Raw genomic sequence first — 12,367 nt, 5'->3', positions numbered from 1 at the left:
CGCATATCAGTCATACTTTCAGCCCAGCATCTTCATTCATTATACTAGGAAGCAACCCCTGTAAGGATTGGACCTAGTAACTGCTTGTGCAGGTATTAAAGATGTCACTGCCTCCTCATGATTATTTGGTAATCATTGCTTCTTTTTTAAAATGCTCACAAACCATTCCCTTAACAATGCATTCTAGAATGTTGTCAGCAAGTCAGGTTCACTGTTCTGTAGTTTGCAGACTGTTCCTGTAACCTTTCCTCCCTCTTATATTTAGACATTTTCCCTTCTCCAGTATTTTGATGACTTGCCTATTTTCTAAAATCTTTCAAATAGAACCGAGAATGGCTCCACATCTGTCAGTTCCTTCAGGATCGCAGGGTGTAGTTTGTCTAGAACTGGTGACTTGATTCATCGATGGCAAGTGGTTACCATCTTCCTGCCTCCTCACTTACCTTAGATTGCTATGATCTGCTAGATATTTTTGCTCCATCCTTCTCATTCCAATGATCGTTCTCCTTGGGAGGAAAAACAGAAGCAAAACAAGTTAGGTAATTTGAACTCACTATCATCCATTATTATCATCCTGACCACCCTGAGAATCAATCCTAGTCATTTTGTTTGTTTCTCTTCTTTGAAAGCTACTATAAAAATCATTTTGTGTATCGTCCTCAACATTAATCCCTAGACAGCTATTTTGGAGTTTAATATTCCAGAAACTGTTCTTATGAGACCATGTTACCCTTTATGTTCCTTCCTCCATTACCAGCTCTTACTTCCATCTTTTTATGATTTGAAATGGTCAATGAGTTCTGCATTACTATTTTAGTATCTTTAGTTCTTTTCTTCCTTATCAAAATAATTTTTGTTCCTGTCTTCAGAATTTCATCTTTGAGAACTTCTCATGAGCCAATTTACGCAACGAAGTGTTGTGCCATTGGATCTTACCTATTTTTCCTCTGATCCCTTTGAAATTCGTTTTTTTCCTGAAAGCCTAAGGTCTATCAGTCTATGAAAGCATTGTTTTCTCTTTTATGACCATGAACTCTGTCATGGACTGGTCACCTGCTTGCAAGGTTCCCATCATTTCTATTTTAGCCACCAGTTCCTTCTTTCTAGGCAGAATAAAGTCTAGAATAGCAGCTCCCATTGTTGCTTCCTCTATTTTGTGAATGATGAAATTAACATTATGCCAAGTCACAAAATTTTCTTCAGAATTGCTTTTGGCAGAGAAAACATTCCAGCTCATGGCGAAATGATTCATAAATTGTTCTGGTTCCACTCACTTCACTTTGCATTAATTCATATAACTCTTTCCAAGTTTCTTTGAATCCATTATATTTATCATTTCTTATGGTGCCATAATATTTCCCATTAATATCCCACAGTTTGTTTAGCCATTCCATAATTAATAATCATCTACTTTCTTTCCAGTTCCTTACTGAAACAAAAAGTGGTATTATAATCATTTCTAAATATGATCTCTTTCCCTCTGTCTACATAACCTATAACGTGTCTATTGAAACTATGACTAGTCATATTATCCCTGGGATGAAGAGTATGCAAACTGTTCTTTATCTATTTTACCTTCACCTCAACTAATGACCATTAACAGATTTTTATGAATCTCAGCTCTAATTCTTCACACAGCAAGCACTGGAACAAGGGGTCAGAAGGTACTTGGGTTCTAATGTCAGCTTTGTCCCTACCTAGAAGTGTGGCCTCAGGCAAGCAATTTTCCTTATCCTAGGCTTTAGTTTTCCCATCTTTCAAAATGAAGGGAAGGATTAAATGATCTAAAGATCATTAAGATCCTCTCCAGCTTCGTCTCTTTATGGCCTAAGCATACATTGAACATCTTTTGCCAGCAGGGAAGGAGATCTCAGTACCACCTGAGATGATTTCTGCCTTCAAGAATTTCTGTTCTCATTAGGATGGGCAAGATGTAATATACAATAAACAAGCAGAGAAAAATGGAAGCTAGAGTTGTGCCACGGATAATTAATACATTGGACTGGTTGGCCTGTCACTTGTCTTTATGCAGAAGGAAAGCTAGACTCAGTCCAGATCTTTGAGAACATTTCCTGAAATTCTTCATCACCAGGAGAAATTGGGCCTCATAACCTCTGGTACCAAAGGCCAAAGAGCCCCATGCAATTTTACCAGATATTAGTGCCCTCCCAACTAGGAACAAGCAAGATCCGATTCTTCCTCTTCTTAAGAAGTCTGGGTGACCCCTTCAGGCTTAGCTCCTATGACTCTGCATTTATGAAGCCTAGGAGTGGGGAGGAGGGGGATGGTTAAACTTTCGAAATTTCAAATTAGAGAAGTTGAAGGTTCTGCCTGGCACATTTTTCTTTTAATTTCTTTTCATTCCTTTTTTTTTTTTACGGGGGGGTTAGGGGGATGGGATTTTTTCTGTGAATTAATTCCCAGAAAGGGGTGTATCCTTTCCCCTACCTTTCAGCCCTCCTCCTTGGCAGCCCCTGGTATTTGTAAATTCCCTTCCAGCTCCTCAATTTACCTGCTAATCCATTTCCCTCCTCCTCTAATTAGAACTCAACATTGTGTTAAGGAGCATTCAATTGTCCCATAAGACAAACAAAAAAAAAAAAGGGTAAAATGTGGTTAAGGGAAAGAATAGGGGGTTGGCAAAAGTGATCCTACATTGAGTTCCTTTGCCCTCTCTAGCCCAGCTGGCCAACTGGTTATCTAATCTCTAACCTCACTGTCTATTTATTTATAATTAATTGGTGTTAGGCTAAGGAAGGGGCTCAAAAAAGGGAACCGAGGTGCTGAAATCCCATTGTTGGAGGGGTTAAAAATTAAATTGGGCTCTAAGTTTGGTGTTCTTTAGATTCCAATTTGGCCACACCTTCCGGCATAGCTGTGAGGTGCTAATGATCCCATTCACATCTGGGTGAATCTTAACTGGTGCTAAATGGTGGCCCTGGTGCATGGAGCCAGGTGTTGCTACGAGGCTGCTAGATGAATTTGTCAGGATAGAGAACAAGTCCAACTGTTGTTTTCTCCAAAAAAGTTAAACCTAGTTTATCCCTTCCCCACCCCCATGTGGAAGAGACTGACTTTGGCCATACTGAAGAGACTACTCCCTTTGTAGGTCCTGACCCAGAAGGAAGAGAAAGTAAAGATGAAAATTCTATAATGTGGGGTTCTTTTCTTCTGGGAGCTCTTTCTATATGAACCCTACTGAATTCAGCTCAGCACAGGAGCAAACAATATTTAACATTTAGCAAACCACTCCGGTATCTTTGCCAAAAAGAACTTTTGCTTGAGGATAATATTCATTAAGCAGACCTTGGAATGCCTTAATCTCTTGGCTCCTCCTGTTGAAATCTTAATCTAGCCTCCAAGGCCCAGCTCAACATCCACCTCCTCCAGAAAGCCCACTCTTACTTATGTGGGCCATCGGACGTTAAGTGGCAGCTTCCTCCGCTCAGATTCAATTCAATTTAATTCAGTTAGTATTCATTAAATTCCTACTATGTGCCCGATAGATAAAGAAACCGTTCTCAAGGAGCTTGCATTCCCTGGGCCCGCACAGCATTTTGGAGGCACTCTTCTTATTTTTATATAGTAGATAGAGTATTAAATTTGATCAGTCAACAAGCATTTTATTAAACACTTAATATGTTTCAGGCATTGTGAAAAGTGCTGGGGACACGAAGGCAAAAACCTGAAGTGGTTCGGTGGAAAATGCATGGGATTTTGAGTCATAGCATCTGGGTTCCTAGCTTTGTGACTTGGGTTTCTCAAGTCATCCCTTTGGGCCTCAGCTATCTCCTCTGTAAGATGGGAGAGGTGGGGGCTTTCCGCTCTAGAGCTGTGATCCTAACACCTAGATTTGAGCTCTTATTAGGCTATTAACCAGCCATATAACCATGGGCTAGTCAGTCAGTCATAGATTTAGAAGCTGGAAGAGACCTTAGGAGGGTGTCTTAGGTCAGTAGCCTCATCTTATAGATGAAGCAGAAGCCCAGAAAAGAAGTGACTTGTATTAGTAGCAAGTAGCAGAGCCACAGGATCTGAACCCAGGTCTTCTAATATCAAATTCTGCATTCTTACCATTGTTACCAAACTCACTTAACTTCTGAACCTTGGTTTCCTCATTTGTAAAATTAAGGTAATAATATTAGCACTACTTGCCTTTAAGGTGACTGTAAAGAAAGTGCTTTATAACCTAAATTGATATTTAAAGGTGATCTATTATTTTAATCACTAGATTGTAAACTCCTTGAGGGCAGGGTCTATGTTTTATCTTATTGGGATAAACCAAATTATGTTTAATAATTCCTATAATAAACCAACCATCATTCTTAGGTAGCTAACATTCAATGGGGTGAAACCATGTACATATGAATGTGCGCACAGACATGCACACCCACACAACATGGTAATAAGTACAAGGTAGTTAAGGAGAGGAGCTCATAACAGAGGGATCAGTAAAGGGCTCACTTAAAAGGAGGTTCTTTGGCTAATTTGTGAAGAAAGAAGAATTTTGTATGGCAGAGGTGTGGAGGAAACGAATTTTAGGAAATGTGAGCAACAGACAGAAGGTTTGGCCGTCCTGTAGAGCTTGGGAAGGGCAGTGAAATGTTGTTCAGTCATGTCAGTAGTGTCTGACTATTCATGACCCCATTTGGTGTTTTTCTTGGCAAAGATACTGGAATGGTTTGCCATTTCTTTCTCCAGCTCATTTTACAGATGAGGAAACTGAGGCAAACAGGATTTAGTGACTTGTCCAGGGTCGCATAGCTAGGAAGTGTCTGAAGCCAGATTAATATATAATGGATGTTCTAAAGCTAGGAGAAGGCCAGGTTGTAAACAGCTTTATAACACAAACATAGGAGGTTATAGTCTATCCTAGAGGCAATAGGGAGCCACTTGAGTTTATTGAGTAGGGGTGTAAACTTCTAGGTGGTCAGATCTGTGTTTAATACAAATCACTTTGGCAGCTGTGAGGAGGATATATGGGAGTGGAGAGAGACTTGAAGAAAATAGGGCAAATAGCAGACCTGTGCAATAGTTTAAAAAAAATGATGATGAGGTCCTGAGCCAAGGTAGAGACTATGTGAGAAGAGAGGAGATTGATGTAAGAGAGGATACAAAAAGTAGACATAGAAATTTATTATATATATGGGGAGAGGGGTAAAGAATAACTTCAAGATTACAAATCTGGGGGACTGGAAGAAGGGGGTATCCTTGAAAATAGTAGGGAAGTTTGAAAGGGAGGTAGGCTTGAGGGTAAAGTTCTTTTTTCGATATTTTAAGTTTGTGGACATTCATTTTGAAGCCCTTCAGAATCTGGTCCCCAGGGGAGTGTATTCTCTCTTACTAGGCTGCCTCTCTGTTGGTAAATCATCATTTGGAGTTGAGCTCTCCTGTCCTTAAGGAAAGACTGACTCTGAAGCCCTAGTCTGGATGGAGCAGAGAACTCTTGAATCTTACAGCTGAAAGGATCTTAGGATCAGATTGATTTTTCCCCTAATATATTTATTTATTTTATGTTTAATTAATGGAATAAAAGAAGCATTTCTATAACATTATAATAAAAAAAGATGATTGTACAGGAAACTGCAAATCTATTCTGTATAACTTGCTACTCCTTTAATATATGGAATAAAGTTATCAAGTAAATTTCTTTTTTTTTCTTCTTTTTCTTCCCTACCCCCTAGGGATGGCTACCATTAGCCATAAATACATATATAGATGTAAAATCATTCTATGCATTCTTCTATTTATCAGTTCTTTCTCTGGATATAGATTGCATCTTCCTTTGGCATTTCTTTTGTAGTTAATTTGGGTATTTATAATAGTCAAAATGACTGTTTCAAGTACTTAAAACACTATTGAAGTATACTGTATACTGCTCATATCACTCTTCATTATTTTATTCAAGTCAATCCATGTTTTTCTAAGATCATCAGTCTCATCATTTCTTATTGCAATTAGTTTTCTAGTATCAGATTTAGAGCTGGAAGGTACCTTCAGGTCTTCTGATCTAGTCTTCTCCTCATTTTACAAATAAAGAAACATCTGTCCACCTGGTAGGTTACACCCCTACTCAGGAAACTCCAGGGACTCCCTGGTGCCTCTAGGACAAAATATAACCTCCTGTGCTTATCTTTTAAAGCCTAGCCTACAACCTGGCCTCCTCCTATTTTGAGAATCTCATTATTTGTTAATCTGGCCTCAGACACTTCCCAGCGGTGTGACCCTGGGCAAGTCACTAAACCCTGTTTGCCTCAGTTTCCTCATCTTTAAAATGAGCTGGAGAAGGAAATGACACAGTTAAGTGACTGGCCTAAAATCACAAAGTGTAGGCAGAATTAAAACTCAGGGTCTTTGAATCTAAATCTATATTTTCCACACACCACACTAGTAGGCTAGGCATTGTGGGGTTCTCTTCCACTGAGACTGCTGTCTCTGAGGTTGATCTGAGCACTCAGCAGCTAGCATCCCTTTCTTCAGGCAAATTTAATGAATGTTTTGAAATCTGAACTAGAGTAACTCTCTGAGGTTCCAGCTACCAGGTGAATTATTAATCATCATAAATTTTGTTCCTTGGGAAATTACCTTGGCCACTTTCATCTCTGTCACATGATTGGGGACAACTCCTGAGCCAAAAGTTCTTTTCTTACTCTTTTTTTCTCTACCATTCCACTCCTACCCCTGGCCTCCATGCCTGTGCAAAGGAATGAAGAAGGAATAATCTAGAGCGGTGTCATCAGACTGAAATGGAAATATCCCCATGGGCTACATATTAACTCAGAAAACCACAAATTCATATTATTTATCTTTTACTGTATTTTTATTTGTTTTGTTAAACATTTCCTAATCACATTTTAATCTGATTGGGTCCATCTCAGGAGTATTGGTGGCCTTGTGTTTGACATCTCAGGTCTGAGTTTTAGATTTTTAGAGTTAGAAAGGAATTGAAAGATGACTTTTCCATTTTACAAAGGAAGAAACTGAGTCCCAGAGGTCCTCAGGTTGCCTAAGGTCACATAGCTAGTCAGTGCTGAGTAAGCACTTGAACCCAAATTTTCTGATTCCTAAGTCTAGTGCACTTTCCACTAACACACACACACATACACACACACACACACACAGAGTCCCCAGAGTGTATTCTGCTGAGAGCTTTTGCGCTCTCAGACATAGTCCGACATGCAATATTAATTTGGATTATTAATCGTATTTACTGCAACAGAAAGTCTCACCCTGTTAAGGACCACTGCTATCAGGTAGGCTCAGTTCTGTCATTGGGAACATTCAACCTGCTACCTTCTCTCAGAAATCAAAAGGCAAATTACTTCCCCTTTTATTAATCATCTCTTTTCTTACAAGATTTCACCTTTTGTTTTTCTGCACTTCACAGGGAGAAGGTGTGTTTTTATGCTGTGTTGAGATCTTGGCGGTTAATGGGAGTCTTTGATTTTTAAGTAAGAGTTATTCCTCAGAGTGCACAGTATGCGCCTTACAGGCAAGGGACCATACCTTTCAGTTCATCAGTTTCCCCAGCGCTGTACTGGAAGGATTGGACTGAAACTTTAAACATTTCTAGCAATACCTAGAATATGTATAATTTATAAGCCACACACCGTTTGCTGTCAAATAGGCGATTGATCTGCCTCGGATCTCGTTAATTATCCTCCACATACATTATACGTTAACAGATCTTCAGTATACTGTGTATCAATATTAATAAGATTATAAAACACTATTGATAATTAGGAACAGAAAGAGACTGGGCCTTTGATTCAGCCTGTTACTAACACCCCTGTATCTCCAGATTAAAAAGAGACCACTTTCCATTAAATAATATCAGATCAGTACATCCATCTTCTAAAATGCTTTATTAAGGGAAAGTGGAGATTTGCATCCCTTGGTAAGAGGCTATTTGAAATTGATTACAGAAGCAACACTTCCATAAGGGGGAGAAATGTGGGGCTCCAGTCTAAGGGCAGCCTAATGGGCTAGGAGGGATTGAAGGTGGGGTTTTCCACACTTTGATTGGCCCAGTTTCTAGTTTTCTTTGTCTAAGGTGATTTGAAAAATCAGCTTGGCTTATTTTGCAGAAAATTAAAGGGCTGGCATTTTATTTTGATTTCTTCAATTGGATAAAAGAGGGCCTTCCTGGGAGACCTGGAGAGAAGGGCTGATGAGTTTCAAGGTAGATTTCAATCCCATTTTGATGGCCCTTTCTTTTATATTTTTCCTCTTTGGAAGACCCTGGTCTTTTATGTTTTCATGAGGTTCACAAACTCATTAACATCAAACAGACAGAACTGCCACTAACTAGGAAGGCACAACCAATTTTGCATATAAATAGAAATCACTGACCTTCCAGTGTTTCGGGTCTGGCTCCAATGGGGTCTCTCACCTGGAGGAGAGGAAGGGGGAGGGGGAGGATGAGGAAGAGAAGAGGAAGATTAGAAAGAGGAAGAAGAGGAGGACAAAAAATAAGAATTCGACGACAATAATAACATAAGGAGTAGAGGATAAGAAGATAAAAATATAGCAGAAGACAGGAAATGGCAATACCATAGAAATTCATACAATATGAGAGCAGAGTGGGATTTTAGAGATTGCCTGGTATACTCTAGGTCAACAAATTCCTCCCCATGGGGGCCAAATTCCTGTCACCTAAGAATGGCCTTTGCATGTTTAAGGTTTTGTTGTATTTAAACATGTAAAGACCATTCTTAGCTCACTAGTTGGTTTATTTTGGCCCTCAGGTTGTAGTTTGCTAATCCCTGGTCTAGTTCAATGCCCTTTCTTTATGGATAAGGAAAGAGAGCCTTGGAGAGGTTACTCAATTGGGTCCAGACCACCCAAGGAGTTAATCACAAGGCCAATATTAGAATCTGGGTCCTTTAAATTCGTGTCCGGTGATGTTTCTACCACATTAGTCTTCAATTAGTCCTCAGAATGATTTTTTGGGGAGGGAGCAGAGTATGCTTTGGTTCTTTCAGACTATTCACACCTTAGCCCAGGTATGAATTGTTGAGTTTCCCCCATTTGTGGCACACTTGGCTACATTGTAGTGTAAATCCTCCACTAGCCAGAATTTGATTCAAGGAGACCTCAGTTAACTGGAACTTCTCTCTTCTATCAGAAGAGTAGCAATGAGTTCACATGAGGAGAAAACAAAACAAAGCAAAGCTAACAACTGAACTGCCAGGCTGTGTCCTGAACAGGACCCAGTCTATAATCAGCTCAGTCTCCTGCACTTTCCACAACTACATCTACAAGACAGGACAATGGGACAATGAGAACTGCCATTCAGAATGGTGACTCTCAATTATCTGGGAAAGATTAATGCCAGAGCTCACATGACTGACTTGACTAACCCTGGAAGGGGATTCTGGCAAAGACTTCAACAACACGGTCTAACACAAAAAGTGGCTCATGGTTAGCCAGAAAATTCAATTGACTGGGAAACAGTTAATCTGAATGTCTCACTCCTCTAGCATTAGGAATAACTAAAGATTCAATGCGGACCCACAAAGAGCACTGTCCTTTAAAGATATCCAGGTCTTGGTACAAAGCAGCTGCTTATTCACTTTTCTGAATATTTCAGTGTTACATGGTAAACACAAAGGCATTGTGCCCATCTGTCTCTGCCATGTACTTGCTATGTGAAATTGGTCATTTCTTTGTGCCTCGGTTTCCCCACCTATAAAATGAGGGAGTTGGATTCAATGGCTTCTAAGGTCCCTTCCAGCTCTAAATCTATAATCCTTAGTGCTAACATCCTATAATTCCATGATTCTTTCCTGCTCTAGGATTCCATAATTTCACGAGCCATCTAAGCCAGGCAGGGTTACTCCTGCTATTCCTAACCTTGCTGCAGAAAGGTCCATTATGGTCGAAGTCAGGGTCACTCCTGGGGTTATGTGGCAGGGAAAATCCTACTGTATCTCTTCCCCTTCCCTCTAAATGCTCTCAGGTGGAAACATTTTAAATATTAAAGGCAGCCTTAAGAGACAAAGGGGAGGAGATGAAGCTGTCCATCATACTTCAAGGACCCATAGTGACCACAGCCCTGAGATCCACATTCCCTGAGGATCATCAGAATCCTAGGAGACCTGTAGCTAAGCTGGGTATGAGTTTAAAACTGCAGTTTTAAACTAAAAAAATTAAACTTCTCTGCCTTTGAATTTGACTCTCCCCTTTTCTTTTCCTAAATCCACACCTCTGGACATATTCTTCCATCTTGGCTACATGTCTCTTGGGATTCTAACAGTCCTGAGGGAACATAGCCCTCTGGCAATGGTCACTATAGGTCCTTGAAACTGTGCTGGACAGCTCCATTAAGGGCCCTGACATAGCTCTAAACCAGGGATAGGGAACCTGCTGCCTCCAGGCATATGTGGCCCTCTAGGTCCTCAAGGGCGACCCTATGACTGAATCCAAACCTCACAGAACAAATCCCCTTAATAAAAGGATTTATTCTGTAAAACTTGGACTCAGTCAAACCCAAGGACCAAAAAAGACATATGTGACCTCGAGGTCACAGTTTCCCCACCCCTGCAGTCTAAACTATGTTAAAGCTGTAAAACTAAAGTTTTAAACTAAAAAGTTAAAAACAGTCATATGGGAATATGTTTAACATGGTTGTACATGTATAAACTATATCAGATTGTTTGCTGTCTTGGGGAGGAGATAAGGAGGAAGAAAAATTTGGAACTCAAAATCTTATAAAAGATGAATATTGAAAACTGAAAAAAAAGTAAATATAGGTTGGATTGGGGAAAAAAAGTGGACATGAAGTAGGGACCAGGACTCGGGAACAAGGTCGTAGTGATAAATACCCACTAACTAGTACAAAGCATACATGTTATTGAGTTCAAAGGAAAGAGTACTGTTTTCCAAGAACAAGTATGAGGAGTTCAATGAAAGGAAGAGAGACATTTGAGTGGGCAGGAAAGGGAAAGGAGTTCAGAGAAGCAAGAGGTCATTTTGCCCTAGGCTGGGGTTGAGGGAAAAAAAAGGTAGGGACCTGAATTGGGTCTTAAAGAATGGGTAGAATTTGGATAGATGTGGGAAGAATACAAAGGGAAATAGTTGGGGAAATAAGGTTTGAAAGTATAAACAAAGGTTAAAGGTTGTTTTGTGCATAAGTAAAAAATGAAAAGGAGTGGGGATAGGAACAGATACCTCAAAAGACCCTGACTCCAGACATTGGCTGATCAGTAGGTGTAAAGACTTAGAGGCTTTGAGGTAGAATCTCAGAACCACTTCAGCCCAGTGGCACAATGGATAGAGTATTGGACACTTACTAGCAATATGACCCTGGGCAAATCAATTAACCTCTCAGCCTCAGTTTTCTTTTCTGTAAAATGGGAGTTCTAATAGTAGTACCTACCTTATAGCGATTGTGAGGATGAAATGAAAGAATATTTGTAAAGTATGTTGTAAACTTTAAAGCATTATGTAAATGCTAGCTATTGTTATGATTCTAAGGGGAAAAGTAAATTAAAAATGATTTCTGGTATACACCTTGACCAAAGGGAAGCTCTCTCCTCACTACTTCCAATCCATATCAGGCATTTCCCCACTGAACGTAAATGAATAAGGGACATTTATTGGGTAAATTCTTTATGGTATTAACTTGGAGGGACTTGCAAACAAAGGAATTAATGGAAATAATTGTAGTATTCACAGAAATAATGGAGAGTAGTATAATAATTCACCATTCTCCTCGCCTTCATCATCATCAGTAGAAAACATTCCGTCCATTCAATAGCTCTTTCATGATGATAAATCCTATTTTGAATATTGCTACAACAACCATAAAAGAAATAACTACAGAGACCCCTTGCTCTAAAGAACCTAATAAATGGAAATGCAGTTTAGCACAAAAAGTAAATTGTTGGTTAGGGAAGAGATTTCCTGGTACAAAAAGATTATTTGTTTTATAGAAGGACTCACCTTAGAATTCTATTAAAAATGGAGATGTCTTTCCATATCTCCCTTCCCTTTCATGATTAAGCTCTTTGAGAAGGCCATCTGCAATTCCAACTGCCCTCTCCAAAGTGACCAGTGATCTCTTACTTGCCAAATCTAATAACCATTTCTCTGTTCCCAGCCTTCTTACCTCCCTGTTGCCTCTGACACGGTCAATTGCTTTTTTCTCCTTGATACGCTCTCCCTCTGGGTTTTCATGACACTAGTCTCTCCTAGTTCTCTTACCTATCCTATTGCTTTTTAGGAACCTGTGACTATGTCATCCCCCTCTTCAATAACCTCTAGTGTCTTCCTATCACCGATAGAATCAAATATAAAATCCTCTGTCATTCAGACCCCTTTCTAACCTGGCCTCTTTCCTCCTTTCCAGTCTAGTCACACCTCC

At 39.7% G+C, this 12,367-nt stretch overlaps 1 protein-coding gene across 1 annotated transcript in view; it reads right to left on the bottom strand.

Moving 5' to 3' along the window:
• Positions 1 to 12,367, bottom strand: part of TCF7L2 (transcription factor 7 like 2) — a 460,229-nt gene that overhangs the window by 299,779 nt on the left and 148,083 nt on the right. The window lies entirely within an intron of this gene.

The sequence above is a fragment of the Petaurus breviceps genome, unplaced genomic scaffold (assembly GCF_028583685.1).
Source record: "Petaurus breviceps papuanus isolate PSGF00001 unplaced genomic scaffold, PetGlider_PUasm1.0 37, whole genome shotgun sequence".
Classification (NCBI taxonomy): domain Eukaryota; kingdom Metazoa; phylum Chordata; class Mammalia; order Diprotodontia; family Petauridae; genus Petaurus; species Petaurus breviceps.
This window is presented reverse-complemented; position numbering and strand designations above follow the sequence as displayed.